The 17,305-nt window shown below is 37.8% G+C and overlaps 1 protein-coding gene and 1 pseudogene across 7 annotated transcripts in view; one reads left to right on the top strand and one right to left on the bottom strand.

Moving 5' to 3' along the window:
- The window catches only part of PLCB4 (phospholipase C beta 4), a 411,772-nt gene that overhangs the window by 193,252 nt on the left and 201,215 nt on the right, over window positions 1-17,305 (bottom strand). The gene's annotated exons all lie outside the window — the stretch shown is intronic.
- On the top strand, window positions 11,395-14,303 carry LOC309612882 (large ribosomal subunit protein eL21 pseudogene; annotated as a pseudogene). The gene has a single exon. The product of its transcript is annotated as a large ribosomal subunit protein eL21 pseudogene (transcript).

Below are 17,305 nucleotides of genomic sequence, written 5' to 3'. Positions count from 1 at the left end.
CAAACACACACACATACTCCCCAACCACAGTGCCCAATTCTGTATATGACATACCATCCAAACACAATACTCTTACACTATCTGCTTCCCCCTTCTTCACTTGGCTAATCCCTGTCCATTATCCATGACTTAACACAGATGTCAAGGATTCTGGGAGGCCTTCTCTAACCCACAACTTGGGGGGGTGTCCTTATTTGTGATCCCCTTCTTCTCCCGTCTGGTCTCCCAGATCAGTAGACTCTAGTACATATAAGTTGAGGCTCTGGAGTCAGACTGCCTGGATTCAAATCGCAACTACACCTTTTACGGCTGTGTGATCTTCCGCAAGTTACTTAATGTCTCTGAGCCTCAGATGCCTCATTTGTAAAATGGAGATAATCATAATGCCTACTTCAATAGGACTGTTTTGAGGATTAAATGAGTTAATACAGAAATGACTTAGAAGGAGTCTGACATCTAATTATTGCTCAATAAATGTTAGGCAGGACTAATAATAAACGTAGTAGTAGAATCATGCTAGGCTCCATCTGCAGGTCTTTCACCCTTGATTGTATACTTTGCAAAAACAAGTATATCATTATCCCTCCTGCAAAACACTTATCTATGTCAAATATTCAATACATTGTTCTTTAATAAATATATACCAACTGAGGATTCGAAGCAATCAAAGATTTCCATTCCCCGAAGAGTTCTCAGTCTCCCCTGAATCACATGGGATTTCCTCCCATGTAACTTTGAAGTATTTTACACTCATACACACATACTATATATATATAAGTACCTGCTGTGTATCAGATACTGTACTATGTACCAAGAGGCAAAACGAAATGAGAAAAATAATTCCTGTAACCAGCTCACAAGCTGTCAAGTTAACTGCTCCAGTGAACAAACTGTGAGGACCTTTTCATTAGACACAAGAGCAAGTTGACCTTGTCTGGTATCAACCTAGACCATCTTTTAGTTTTAAGGGTGTGCTCACAGTGAAACGTGTCACACCTACTCACCCTTAGAAGTGGAATACACTCTAAAACAATTTGATTAACGGCCTCTCCTGTAGCTTATTAGCTTTGCACAGAAGAACCTAGAAAGCACATGACTTGCCACAATGAAATGTATGTAGAACATGCTAAAACAATCTTGTCCAGGCTTATGTTTGACTGGGGGGTCAGGTGGCTTGATCATCTAAGTTGGAGCCCTTTGTAAACACTTTACGATGATAACCATGGCAGCGTGTAGGGCATTAGTCACGTTCCACCTTGAATTTCTGATCGCCCATCAGCATCCTCCTTAGCAGAGCAGTTTTTAATGTCTACTAAAGTGCCTAGAATGCTTTAGCTACAAGTCCCTGATCTGATTTAGTTTCAACAAATTATTTTTAAATGATATAGCAGAATCCCACTGCAACAAAGTTCTGTTATTAAGAAGGTTTTTATACATCAGGTCAAAACATATCCCTCTAAAATCCAATAAGCACACACTCTAAAAGCCCCAACTAATGTGGTTAGCCTGGACATTAAATGTGACTTCTGACTCCAGGCCCAAGTGCTGTAGGAAACTCCACTAAAGTTGCACGTGGGCAACCCTTCTTGGAAGAAGCTCAGGATTACTAATTAGTCATCTCACTGGGCCACAAATATTTTATGCAGGCTGTATTACTTACTCATACTTCACATTGTTCAAAAATGATTGAGGGAGGTAAGTAATCTGGATAAGCAGGTATATCTTAACAATAAATGCACATAATTAGATATATACAAAATAGCTTAACTGCTGCGGAAAAGCTAAAACTTAGTGGTTAACAGCATAGACTTTGTTACCAGGCAGCCCTGGGTTCAAGTTCTTCTTGATGAGCTATGTGAATCTTGGGAAAGGTACCTAACTTCTTTTAACCTCAGCTTTCTTAACACTTAAATGTTGATAATAATACTACCTACCTGATAAGGTCATGAGACAATGAATGTAACATACAGGATGTTTGGGGTATTGTAATTATAAGAAAACGTCTTGGTTTCTTCACCCCTGACTGTTCAACTGAGCCTAAGAAAGCACAGTGCCATCAGGGTTCTGCTTTTCAAATAAGATTTAAAATGCAAAACCAAAAAACTTGAGATAATGAATGATCACAAAACCCTTCAGAAAAGAGATGGGGGATAAGTCCTCAAACTGGATGAATCCAAAGCTGGTTAATTACATTCTGCCCACTAATGCCTTTAGGAACCTGAAACTGAATGATGTAACCTTTTCTCCTTTTCTTAGCTGTTAGCTGGTAATTCTTTCTCCTACTGTAACTGATAAACACATTTCTACAATGAATCATCAAAATATGCTGAAATCTGTCTACAGGAAAGGCTCTCTGTGAATAAAGCCAAAAATGATTCTACTTTTTCAAATAAGAATTTAGGTGGCCTTCACTGGCCTTTCAGTTCTAATCTGGCACCAATTAACAAATAATTCATTTAGAAAGTATTTCATCTTTCGGAAAACTCATTGAAGTGATAAGAATGGGCACCTAATACATTCTAGGCACTTGGTCTAACTATTAGAATAGAAAAAATTCAATTTCTTGAGATTTGTCTAATTATCGTGTTCCTATTCAGGAATCATAATTAGACTATATAACTTGATGAACCGTCGTGATGAACACCTCGTTTGAAGTCATCCAGGAAAGGGAAAACATTTGTCTTCCTCATTTCTTTGTCATGATTAAGAGGCAAAGTAGAGCTATTTAAAAATATATAAGGAGATTTTAAATAAAAGGATACTCTCAAAACTTTGATACTCTCAAAATGAAAGTCAGGAATGGTAAATACATACAATGGAATACCATTCAGCAATAATAAATGGAGTATCTATATCAGCAGCAACGGAGAAGAAACTCAAATACACTGTCCTAATGTGGGATTCAATACAAATTGTATGGTTCCGTTTCTATGCTATTCTGGAAAAGGCAAAGCTATTAATGATGGAGGGCAGATCAGTGGTTGCTAGGGGTAAAGGATGGAGAAAGGGCTTAACTACAAACAGGCAGCAGAAGAGTATTTTTCCAGAGTGATGGAAATGCTCTGTGTCCTAATTATGTCAGTGGTTACATGACTCAATGCATCTGGCAAAACTCACATAACTCAAACCAAAAATGTGAATTGTACTGTCTGTAAATTCAAATGTAAAGTTTAAAAAGAAGAAAACATACAGTTCACTGTTTACTGAGGCCTAATCTTAACACTATTTAAAATCGTAGTAGATAGGTGGTTTCTCTTGAACAAAAAATGGGATTTCATTATAAAATCCCAGGAAAACCCATTTTTTTCCAGCTTTACTGAGGTATAATTGACAAATAAAAATTGTATATATTTAAGGTGTATAATATGATGTTTTGATATATGTATACATTGTGAATGATTACCACAATCAAGCTAATTAACATCTACCACCTCACAGTCACCATTTTTTCTGGTACTTTCATGTGTGTGGTGAAAACACGTAAAATCTACTCTCAGTAAATTCCAAGTATACAATAGAGTATTATGAATTATAGTTGCCATGCTGTACATTAGGTCTCCAGAAGGTATTTATCCTACATAACTGGAACTTTGTACTCTCTAACATCTCTCCATTTCCCCCACCCCTCTGCCCCTAGCAAACACCATTCTACTGTTTTTACGAGTTTGACTTTTTCAGATTCCACATATAAGTGAGATCATGCAGTATTTATCTTTCTGTGTCTAGCTTATTTCACTTAGCATAATGTCCTCTAAGTTTATCCATGTTGTAAATGGCAGGGTTTCCTTCTATTTTAAGGCTGAATAACATTCCAGTGTGTCTGTGTGTCTGTGTGTGTGTGTCTGTGTGTGTGTATCATGTTTCCTTTACCCACTTATCTGCTGACAGACATTTAGGTTGTTTCCGTATCTTGACTACTCTGAATAATGCTGCAATGAACACAGAAATGCAGATATCTCTTTGAGAAACTGATTGCATTTTTAAAAGCTGTAGTATATACTGTAGATTTTCTGTGAACTCCATTCCACCCTTTTTCGGTTGGGGAGGCCAGAAAGCTAAACATTACATTTCTAAGACTTCTTTGCAGCTGGGTTCCAGTTAGAATTGGAGCCAATTAGAAGCACTAATTAAATATCTGAAAGACAGTGGCCATTTTCCTGCTGCTCTGCTCCTAGCAAGAAAGGTCTGAAAGATACAGGTTTTAGAGGAAGTTGTGGCAGCAACAGCAACAGTGGCATGCCTTTGAACTCAAAAGTCCAGGGGTGGACACACATTCCTCATTCTTCAGTCTTTCATGCCATTTTGTAAGCACTCAGTCCCCTGTATTAAATCTCTTCTGCTTGAAACACCTGGAGTGGTTTCCATTTCCTGACTTCATCTCTGCTGATATAAAAGGCCAATTTATTTATAAAATAGTCCCATCTCATGGTCTTTAAAGATGGGATTATTTAGACGTTCCAGAAAGGTCCCATTAAATCCAGCAATCCATGGCCAAAGTAAAGCTACCATTGTTTTGCAGAGTTTTCAGTATCACTCAGCCCTCTTTAACTGTGTTGGAATGATGATAGATGTTAAACAAATTATCTCTTATAGGTGACAGCTCCAGGCTGATATCTGATAGTATCAAACCTAGCAGAAGACAGACTCTACTTCCCAGGTATCTTAAATAAAGTTTCAGAATTGAGCTTAATCCCAACTGGTCAGATCCAGGTAGTCTGTCCATTCCAATCCTAGCTATCAGTCCCATGACTGACAAATGAAGAGAGAACATAAATCCTTTTACCTTCTGACAACTGTTAGCATGTCCCTCATAGGTTTTCTGTTGTTCACTACTTGCAGATTTTAAATGTATCTTTCATTTCCTGTTAACAATGAACCACATTAGTCAAGCCAAAAATAAGTACTGCAGACTTGTTTAAAGACAAACTTCCCATGAGGCTTGGCAAACATAGCCTGAAGTATTAGGAATAAGTTTGGATGCTTAGGGACTGAGATACCTGCATTTTTACACCTCTAGGGAAGATACTTGAGGAAATACAATGTGCTTACCCACCTTGCTCAAATGCTAACACAAGCACAGCATTTTAGACAAGGTATGTGATGACAAGTTCAAAAAAATGCATCTGTGAGGATAAGGGTCATGGATGCATGGTTGAAAATATACATGTACAGAAGGTGCACCGTACATTTTTATTAAAGGAATGAATAAGATGTTCATGCATTTTGGGCTCTATAGGAGTAAAAAAAAGGTTGGCTTGAGCTAATTAGATGGTTTCTTTATCTCTAAAGCAGGAGTTGCTCATGGCAGTGGCTTCTGGTTGCCTTTGCCCCTTAACACCACTCCCCGTTCCATTGATAAGAGTGTCTTAATAATGTTCATCTTGAAGTCCTCCCCTCTCCTGCTCTCCATTCCTGAGGTCCCAGCGATAATGACTCCAGAAGTGCAGCTTGTGACCTGGGCTCGGATCTCCCATGGCGAGGGATGGAATGCGCCTGGCTCAGGAATGGACAGAATATTGGATCTGACCAATCGGGATTAACAAGTTCACTTGTGATATATGTGATATATTTGATATCTGATATATCTCAGATAGCTGGGAAGTAGAGTCTTTCTTCTGCTAGGTTTGATGCTAGAGCTATCAATGACTAACATGTAAAGTCAGAGAACTGTCCAAACATAGGAGAAGGCACATCAGAGGGACCAAGGAAGCCAAGTCCAGTACAATTAGACTAATGAGACCCTGGAACCAGCTGTATCTGAGGCACCTTTCCAGCTACGTGAACCAAAAAATTATCCTTTCCTTGCTTAAAACTCCGAAAGTCAACATATTAGTTAATTTTATTTGTTGGTTTGTTTTACTAATTTTTGTCATCCAAAGAGCCTTTACTGAAACATTAACCTTCAGCCCCAAATGTATATTTTCGTGCATACTTTCATGTTTCTAGAGCAGTTTCTTTAGCTTTCATGAGATCCTCAAATGAGTTAATTCCCCAAAAGATCAAGAATCGCTTTTCTAGAAAAAGCAATCCCGCAAAACTTGACTAAAAATTGCCCTTTTATGGCACATTTTTATTTTTACCAAAAACAAACAAACAAAAAACCCTGACCAATTTCTACTTCTAAATAGGAAAGTAGATATGGAATAATCATAGAAAAGAAGAAAGGAAGTAATTAACCATGGCAGGTCAGGGTTTTAAGATTTTTGTTGTTCTACAAATTCTTATTTTTTAGCATCACCCCAAATCATATCAAACACACTGATGGCACTCACAGCAGATGTAGTTGGTATATAAGTTCACGAGGATGATTTAAGTTACAAGTTGAGATAATGTCATGGTTGATAAAATAGTTGACAATGAAATGTCTTATTTGGGAGATATTTAATGACACAGTCATTTTGTTATAGTTTTCATCTTATATTTTGGAGCCAACAAAATTTTTTCAGAACTCACCTATTTTTTGAGAAGGCCAAAAATATCCTGGAACCTAGGAGCTATACTAGCACACTTAAATGATAAAATGATTAAAAATTATTTTTAAAAGTTGCCACACAAGAATATGCACACAGTGTGCTGGGCTCCATTTCCATCTATTTTACACCCAATCTGCCCTGTTCTGATTGTGAAATCTCAAGTTGCCTCTGCCTATCCAAAGGTGATCACTGCACAGGGCTGGTTCTTCTTTATTGGTAATGTAGAAGGCTCTACTGCTGGAATTAATGGATCCTTAATGAATTTTTCCATTTCAAAAGGAAATTCTGCAATTCAGTGTTAATCTTCTAATTTATAATTTGTTATACTTTAATGTTAATCTTCAAACTTATAATTTTATTGAGACCACTACAGACATAACAATGAATCACAATACACAACAAAACAAAATAAAAAACAAAACAACTCAACAATACTCTGCCCATCCTCCATCTTAGAGAAGTGGGCCAGATATCAGAAAAATAAGTTTAAAAAATATTCTCGAGTAATATAGGGATCCAGCCCGAGATGGCAGCTTCAAAAGAAAAAAAAAAAAAACAAAGGAAGAAAAAGTAAAAGTGTTAAGTAACTTTCTTCAAAGAAGAATGGGAAAAAAGGTTTAAATGCCTCAAAATACAAGGAAGACAACACCTACGAATTATTAAGTTGAAACAAGTGCAGAACAAACTTAAAAGAAAAAAATTTTTTTTTTCCCTAGATTTGCCTACAGGTGTGTGGGAGGAACTGATTACTGATAGGTGTATAAATAATATTTTGAAGGTAAGGAAACCTGTCATTACAGTTTTAACATCTTTATCTAGAGCAGTGTTTCTCAGACTTTTACCTGCAAATAAATTATCCGATTTTCTTGAGCAAAAAAAAATGCAAATTCTGATTCAGTATGTCTGGGGTGGAGCCAGAGATTCTGCAATTCTCACAAATTCTCAGGTGATGATGATGTTGACAGTTAGGAGACCACACTTTGTGTATCAAGGCTCTAGAGTTCAGTATTTTTTAAGAGCTCCCCTTCAATTTGAATCAGCTTGCCAACATAGATATTGTAACATTTTTAAACAGTGTTAAAAGTTCATACTTATAGAGGTGATTTTCCTTTACTGTAGATAAAAAGAACACTTCTCAACTTTATTTTTTCCAAGTACTATTTTTGGAGAAGTGGCCCTCACTCTCAAAGATTCAGCTTCAGCAAGTCTGGGGCAGGGCTCAAGACTTTGCATTTCTTGAGCCCAGGTGATGGAGAAGCTACTATGCTTGTTGCCCCACTGTTTTAGGGCAAACATCAAGAGTCCTGCTGGAAATTTCTGTAAGAATTCATGAGAACAGAAAGTCTTTACTATCAGAAACTCATCAAGTATTGGAGCTTCAGGTGACCTGAGATTAATATTTCCCAAGGTCCTCATTTGAGAGGCAAAGAGCTTGGGTACCAGAGAAACTGGGTGTCTTACCTGGAGCCACAGAACTGGTTAGAGAAGCAAAATGAGGCCCAGAACTCCACTCTTTCATCGTTACACAAGGAGTCTTGTCCCTATATCACACTACTGTTTTTTCATCTTTTTAAAATATTCCTGAATCACTTGCTGATGGATCCCTAACAACCCAACACTGAACACATTTCAGTTCTTCCAGTCACTCTCTTTTTAGAAATAATCTCCAATAAAGTGTTTCTAAGTGTGGCCCAAGGGCCTCCTCTATTGGAATCTCAACAGAGCTTGGCTTGCTTAAAGATTCAGATTCTTAAAGTTGTCCCCAAACTATTGAATTTGATTCTCTTGGGCTGGTAGCTGGGAGTCTGCATTTTGACAAGCGTACCTACAAATGCCCCCCAGTGGGACTGTTTGAGGAACAGGTCCATAAGATGATGGTTTAACCTTGCATGGTTCTCCTTGGAGGAGAGGGTTTAAAAATCCCCATGCTCAGGCTGCATGCAATTACATCGGAATCTCCAGAGGTGCGGCTCAGGCATCAGTAGTTGTCAAAGCTCTCCAGTGATTCCAATGTGCAGCCAAGGATGAGAAACAGTACTCAGAGATTTCCAGATACCTCTATATTTCTATCTAATATAAGGATGTTAAACCTTCAGACAAAATGATATTTTCTTTTAATGAATATAGAAATTTGGTCACCTGGAATACCAAGGGTATTAGAGCAGTTGGCTTCAAACATTTCAGTCTGATCCAGTAAACCCAAATGCTTCTATTCCAACAAAATAAGTTGAAAAAAAAGTTCTGAATTGGTGTCAGCAGGGTCCCACTGAGGTGGGGTTTCCTGTTTGCCTGGAGAACTAGAAATTCTTGTTATTTCTATCTGGTCACTTCTGGCAGTTTACAAAGCAAGGATTTTTATAAGAAAATATTTTTTTATGGATTTCTGGTTAAGTTACTAAATAATAAATGCTTCCCTGCAAATGAGCAGTTTGATTTAACAGCAACGGCAGGTTAAAGTGACCCACGTCAGTTCCTAGGACTCTTTTAAGGAGTAAACAAGAGAAAAGTAGGAAAATAGAATTCCTGAAAAGTAGAGTGTCTGAAATTCATCTTTTTAGACTTCAAAGTCCAAAACGCTAATGGCATGAATTTCTGAATTGCTGCCAAAGATGTTCTACCTAATAAGTTTCTTGAGGGTATCTGTATTCTAAACAATCAATCTAGTAATTTCTCCATAATCAAAAGTTGTTGGCTTAGCTGAAAAAGAGCTTAAGCTTTATGAAAAGATGCCATTTTAGGGACTTTAAAAACTTGCAGAGCTGGACATAAAAACAGAGGTAGGTTAGTGACTTAATATATGTGACATTTATTAACTTCAAGATAATGACTACCTAATTAAAAGTAGGCTTGCCAATACTTCCATTTTGGCGATAATATTAACACCTTTATTGCTTTTCTCTTTCCTTTTTTCACCCCACAGATCACCCCTCAGTGCCAAAACAGAACAGCATACACTATGGTTCCCACATCAGACACCGGCATCTCTCTCCATCCTCGTCCTGAACTCTGAATTTCCAGCAGAAATGCACTCAAAAGGAAGCTTGGGTGAGGGTAGGGGAAGGCTCTCAGCTGAAGTTCAGACAAAACAATTGGGATGCCACCCCTCTCTGGAAGAAGCCCTTTTAACAGCTCTAATCTGTGGTTCCTAATTCGCTCCTCTGCCTAATCCGCATTTCTCAAATATTTATGTCCTACAGTTGTTGGGAGATCTCGTGAACTGTCAGATTCTGATTCAGTAGGTCTGGGGTAGGGCCTAAGAGTCTGCATTTCTAGGTTCCCATGTGATGTTAATGCTGCAGGTTCATGGACCACATTTTCAAGTGCAAGGAACTAGGTATTATTTTTGGTGGAAAAGAAAACACAGTGATGGTGAAAGGCTATGTCCCCTGCCCCACATCTACTAAGGTGTCAGTGGTAGTGGTCAATTTTGGAGAGCCCATCAAGCCCACAACTTCTTTGAGAATTATTATCTGACCCATTTCCATGGCATATCAATGGCACCCATATTTGTGCTAGGACCTTACCACTGGCCAGAGTTGACTGGACCAAGGATGGACATACATGTCCTCAAGCTGAGCCAATCAGCTTCTTCCTCTCTTGAGAATTTGGGGTCAGACTTCAGAGGGCCAGTCATGAGTTGCTTGAACCAGGAGATGTAAACATCTGGAACCGTCATTGTACCTCATGTGGAAGGAGAATTGGGGACAGAGAAAAATAGCACTGGAGGAGCAGAGATGAGAGAGAACCTGAAAATCAATTGCTGCCTGGATTCTTGAAAGCTTTTTAGTTCCTATTTTCAGTTTCTTACCATGGGATCCCTGGAAACAGCCCTGCATCCTTTTGATAAATTCCCCTTTTTCTTGCTTAAACTAGCTTGAGAGGGAGCCTACAAATCCTAATGCAAAGGGAAGGTAGTTTTACTTTTCATCAGAGAATACACTGTCTGTCCCAGAGGTCAGGATCTTAGAGGAATAAAGAGTTCACATCCATATCCAGTAGTGGTGGGCAACTTCCTGGGGCTACCTGTGAACAATCCTATGACCTTCTGTGAGTCATTTAAAAGGAGCCTTTAATTCCTCTTGAAATGTCAGACAATGTCAACTCTTCAAACTCTTTTAATAATTAAGGCTCTGTTTACTTCAATCTATGTCCTTCTTTCCCATTTCCTTCAACCTTATTATCCTTACATGCCAAGTAAAAAGAAACCCGGCCTATTCCTCCATCACTCCCCCCTAAGCAGGTGACTCGCATTCCACCCACAGGAGACAGGTGGCTGGCCCACAGAATGCATCCGGAAGGTGGGAGCTATGATTTTTATAAGTTCCTCTCTCCACTCTCTCATTCACCTGACTACCTGTTTGATCCTCCCCTCTTGCCTTATCACACTCTTCCTTATTATAATCCTTGTAAATGTCTTTGATCTTCCACTTAAAATAAAAATCCAGTGGTTCTCCTCAGGTGGTACCAGCTCCTGGATTCCTACCTATCCTAAAGACAATTCCTTCCCCCACCCATCCAACCCCGTTCATCCACTTGACCTCAGAAGATACAATTCCACACACACCCCCTTCCATAACCACCAACACATCCCATCTTTCATGATATGTATTAGACTTGGTACCGGTGCAATTCACCTTGACAAGGCTAGCTTATGCCAAATGAGTCATCCATTAGGGGTAAACAGCCTGGCAAAAATAAGCCTTTAACCTTCTGCCTCCTTGAGACAAGAACAGAATCTAGATTCATTTTTGTCCTGAGATGCATGGTTACAGCTCCAAGCCACTTTGCATTAATGAAGTTTCCACCTTTTCATCTATTGGTGGGTACGGAAGTGTACAACCATCTGTTTTCATTCAAGATGTGTCTTTGGACATGTCTTCCACATCCATAAAGACTTCCATTCACCTAATAACAGCTAAGAAAATTGTTATTGATTATGACAAGGTAAACATTTCATTATCTTTTCACTTATGGTATCAATTGTATACTAAAACTCCCCTAGAAGAACAAATATGTTCAATCCCAACCTCAATAAAAATGCAATATATTCATTTCCAATTTAAACTCATATTTTTCATTGATTTCTCTAAAATGATCTATTCCAAAGTTATTAAAACTATGCCTATGAAGAATATTCAATGCCATGAAAAAGCACTCCAAATATAATGGTTTTGGGGAAAAAAACAGAAGACATACACATATGTCCAAAGTTTCAAAGTATAGTTTATGTTTATGTCTGGAAATACTAGAAATAAATATAACAAAATATTATTAGTGGTTATGTCTGGATGATATGATTGAAGTAAATAGTTCATTTCTTCTTTGTAGTTTTATGAAGTAAAAAAGATCTTTTCAGGGAATTCCCTGGCAGTGCAGTGGTTAGGACTCGGTGCTTTCACTGCAGTGGCCTAGGTTCAGTCCCTGGTGGGGGAACTAAGATCACACAAGCTGCGTGGCGCTCTGCCCCCCACCCCGCAAAAAAAGATTCTTTTCAGTGCTCATGAACACGTATAATTAGAGAAAAAGTAAACATTACCTATATATCATGGCCTACATTCAGAAAATTAAAATGATTCATGCATCTCCTTTGCTTTGACTGTCCTGCGGGAAGTACAGTTCACTACATTAATGTGATTTGCTGACAGGCTTCTTACATTTTGTGTTGGAAAGGAAGCACTGGAGGAAGACGGCTATGTTCTTTCCAAGTGCCTTAGACTGAAAGGATGAGATAAGGAATCAGCTTTAGGGTTGGTTTGAAAGTGATAACACCTGCCTCTTGGACTAATACACTTGGGGTGGGGGAGAAGAAAAATGATGGCTTTAATACTTTTTGTGTAACTTAACCTTTTTTTAAAAAAATTCCAAACATATTGCTTCTTACCTTCTAAGGCAATATGTTCTCTTCCAAAAAAGCCCTAACTGTTCAAACATATTTAAATATTTATTTTATTTCTTCAAGTATTTTCATGAGGAAAAATATAGAAAATGATCACCACTAAGTAAATAAAATTATAATTGCATGATCATCTGCCTCTGAAAATGTATAAAACAAGAAAATACCCTTCCAATCAGACTTATGAGAGATAAGCAATGTTACCAGGTACTGACTATGCATACGTTCATGTGTATACATACATATATCATGTCTATGTGTATGGCAGCATATACATGTATATGTATGTGTACATGCATAGTTATAAAGTAGATATACAAACATACATGTTTTTAAGAAAAATTAAAATGACATCAAGTTTTACATACTTCTTTGCAGTTTGCATTTTTTGGAACACATAAAACACATTTCTCAAAGGGAACAATTAATTCCAATAGCATAGCCATTTTAAAATTTAATACTGCCAAATTACCCAAACAAACAAACAAAAAAAACTATACAAGATATCTTGCCTTTTGGCCTGAACCGCCATCTTCCAGTAATTCGCCAAAATGACCAACACAAAGGGAAAGAAGAGGGGCACCCGCTACATGTTCTCTAGGCCTTTTAAAGAACATGGAGTTGTTCCTTTGGCCACATACATGAGAATCTACAAGAAAGGTGATATTGTAGATATCAAGGGAATGGGCGCTGTTCAAAAAGGAATGCCCCACAAATGTTACCACGGCAAAACTGGGAGAGTCTACAATGTTACCCAGCAGGCTGTTGGCATCACTGTAAACAAACAAGTTAAGGGCAAGATTCTTGCCATGAGAATTAACGTGTGTATCAGGCATATTAAGCACTCTAAGAGCTGAGATAGATTCCTGAAACGGGTGAAGGAAAATGATCAGAAAAAGAAGGAAGCCAAAGAGAAAGGTACTTGGGTTCAACTGAAGTGCCAGCCTGCCCCACCCAGAGAAGCACACTTCGTGAGAACCAATGGAAAAGAGCCTGACTGTTGGAGCCCAATCCCTATGAATTCATGGTATGATGGATGTAAAGAAAATAAAAGACCTGGACTGTAAAAAAAAAAAGATATCCTCCACTTAAAAACTTTCTTGAAAGGCATATGATTATTTTTATTATGAGGACAATAGTAAAAATTAAAATTAAAACAGTCCAGGAGCTTGGGGTGGGAGGGAGAAATGCCTTCAATGTAAATGGTGGGTTGTTTTTGCTTCTTTGTTTCCTTAAACTGGGTGGTGATTAAGAATATTTATTATCTCGTTCTTCCTCATGCTTTTCATATATTTTACAAATATCCTTTTGAAACTGCTCAATATTTAATAAAAATAATTTTCTAAAAGATATAAAAGTATAAGACAAAAAGGCTTCCTTTCCCATCACACCAGTCCACTCCCACAATGGTGCAAATAAATTGATCATTTCTGATTTCAACTCTTCTAGTCTACCTCCATACCTCTCTAGAGGCAGGATTATTCAATAGAACTCTAGCGAACCATATGTAATTTTAAATTTTCTAGTAATACTCACATTAAAAACAACAACAAGAAAATGGTAAAATTAATTTTAGCAATATATTATTTAAATAGACTGAAAATACTATCAGTTCAACATTATTCAATATTAAAAATGACTGAGGGGGCTTCCCTGGTGGCGTGGTGGTTGAGAATCTGCCTGCCAATGCAGGGGACATGGGTTCGAGCCCTGGTCTGGGAAGATTCCCACATGCCGCGGAGCAACTGGGCCCGTGAGCCAAAACGACTGAGCCTGCACGTCTGGAGCCTGTGCTCCGCAACAAGAGAGGCCGTGATAATGAGAGGCCCATGCACCGCGATGAAGAGTGGCCCCCACTTGCCACAACTAGAGAAAGGCCTTGCACAGAAACGAAGACCCAACACAGCCATAAATAAATAAATAAATAAATAAATAAATAAATAAATAAATAAATAAATAAATAAAAATGACTGAGGTATTTTAACATTCGTTTTTTTCATACTAAGTCTTGGGAATCTGATGTGTATTTTCCTTACAGCACATCTCAATTTGGATGAGCTGCATTTCAATGGCTCAATAACCCCGCCTGGCCAGTAGCTACTGAATTGGAAAGTGTACCTCCAGATAGTATGCTCAAACCCCTATTTCTTGATTTGTTAACTTGAACATTTGACTCCACAGTATGCTATTCCCTTTTTTTTCCTTCTCTTCACCACCACTAATATTATATAATATTTTGTTTTTCAATTGATCTGGAGACAGTTTAAACCTCTCTTCTTAACTCACCAAATTGAGGCAGTGTTATCTCGCTCTCTTTGTAAAATGAGGGATTAGGGTCCCTCTGTCTCCTTTCACCTTCTTCCCCTTTCCACCTCCCAACTTTTCTCTAGCAAACTACTACTCTCACATTGTCAAAGTTTTATCATTTATACCATGTTCTGTACTATAACTTTTTTACACAGTGATGTTGGTAAATTGCAAAATGAACAGCATTTACAATATGAAAATTACATGGTAACTACTCTCTGCAGAAACAAATTGTGCGTGTGAAGGAGAAGAAGGCCATACAACACTGCTCCTCTAATCGGTGCTGCTCCAAGAAGCAGAACAAAAACTGAGTCGAGAAGGGCCCGACTTAAATACTCTGTTAACTGAGAACATGCAGCTTTATCACACTTTCTCTTATAGCAATTTCATTTGCTTTTAGGATTTTAGAGCTCCCTAAAAATCCTATTCTGCTTTTGACAGCATTTTTTTTTTTTTCTTTTAAACATTTGCCAAAGAGCTACTGTCTTGGGGTTTCTTGTTTTTTGTATTAGTTTAGTTTATCCACCTATCCTTGGAACCCACATTTCTCTCTTTTATTTTGCTGCATTAATTCTTTTAGGAATGGCCTGGGGGTGAGCAAATGTTTTAGTTCTTACTTGTCTTAAAATGCTTTTATTTTCCCTTCATACTGAATTTGCAGTTTGTTGGGAACAGAATCAAAATTCCTACCAAACCAAGAAGGTATCATTCTCTTGTCCTCTAGAAATCATCTCTGTGGTCAATTCCCTATCCCACTCCCATTTCTGGAATCTTTTAGCATCCTCTCCTGCTCCTTGGTGTTCTGAAATATCAGGAAAATGTGTTTAATTACCGATCCATTCATACGCTTACTCAACTTACTTTGCACTCAGAGAGCCTTTGTTGTCTGAAGATTTGGAAAAGTTAAAAATGTGTGTGTGTATGTGTCTTTTATTTCCTCCAATTTTTTTTCAATTTTCTCTTTCCAGACCCTCTATAAGAAAATGTAGGACCACTATCATGTCTCATCTCTTCACTCATATTTTCCAACTCTTTGTTCTTTCGCTCCGTTTTTCTGGAAGGTTTCTTCATCTTTTCACTATACTATTATTTTTTAAGTCAACAATTACACTTTAATTTCCAAGAATCCCTTCTTGGTCTTGAAATACTCCTCTTCCATAGGAGTCTGTTCTTAACTATCCCTCATGATAAAATTTGGAATTATTTTAAGGATTTATCTCTTCTCATTTATTTCTGTTTCTTCTGGCTCAGTTGGTAGGTTTGTTCACATTGATCCTTCTCTTTTAGCTGTCTGTTTCTCATCAGTATCTGCTGATTCTAGTTTGTTTGATCATGTTAATGAATGATCCGGACGTCACAGAGTAATCCAGATTCAAATAGTTACCAACATGGCTTCTTCTTCATTTCTCCTCATCAAATTGCAGACCATTCCATTTCTGGTCACTTCTGAAATAGTTCTTGCTGGTCACTTAATTCTGGATTCCCTAAGAACCATGAACTATTTGGGCTAAAAACTGGATTTTCTTGCTGCAGTTTTCAAAAGTACAGCAGATGAGGGTCTGATGGGCATTATTTCAAAATTAGGCTTTATCTGACAGATCAAAGGTCATTGTTTTAACTTAGTCATAATGGCTACATTGAAACAGATTCTAGAATTAATTCAGTGTTACAGAACTTAGTTGAAGAAAAATTAATTTCACTTACATTTAAGGTCTAAACAAATCAATAAATGAATATATTTATTTTCATGCTATTCCCAATTGTACCATTTTAGAATAGCCTACTAAAGCAAAGAGACATTTGAAATTGTGTGGGTACCTCTATCCTTTCTTATTACAGTAGCTTATGCCAAAAAAAAAAAAAAAAAAACGAACAAGTAAGTGCCCTGTGTCCAGAAAGACAATAAATACTACCTCAAACAGGAGGGTAAATATCCCAAGACACTCTGTATGACGGACTCTAGGTCCATCCACCTCACTACAAATAACTCAGTTTTGTCTCTTTTTATGGCTGAGTAATATTCCATTGTATATATGCATCACATCTTCTTTATCCATTCATCTGTCAATGGACACTTACGTTGCTTCCATGTCCTGGCTATTGTAAATAGTGCTGCAATGAACACTGTGGTACATGACTCTTTTTGAATTATGGTTTTCTCAGGGTATAGGCCCAGTAGTGGTAAGTCAGAAAGAGAAAAACAAATACCATATGCTAACACATATATATGGAATCTAAAAAAAAAAAATGGTTCTGATGAACCTAGGATCAGGACAGGAATAAAGACACAGACATAGAGAATGGACTTGAGGACACGGGGAGGGGGAAGGGTAGGCTGGGACGAATTAAGAGAGTAACATTGACATATATACACTGCCAAATGTAAAATAGATAGCTAGTGAGAAGCAGCTGCATAGCACAGGGAGATCAGCTCAGTGCTTTGTGACCACCTAGAGGGATGGGATAGGGACGGTGGGAGGGAGACGCAAGAGGGAGGGGATATGGGGGTATATGTATACATATAGCTGATTCACTTTGTTATACAGCAGAAACTAACACAACATTGTAAAGCAATTATACTCCAATAAAGATGTTAAAAAAAAAAAAATCCCAAGACACACAAGTAAAAACT

Source organism: Balaenoptera borealis (assembly GCF_965194805.1).
Source record: "Balaenoptera borealis genome assembly, chromosome: 16".
Taxonomy (NCBI): Eukaryota; Metazoa; Chordata; class Mammalia; order Artiodactyla; family Balaenopteridae; genus Balaenoptera; species Balaenoptera borealis.
This window is presented reverse-complemented; position numbering and strand designations above follow the sequence as displayed.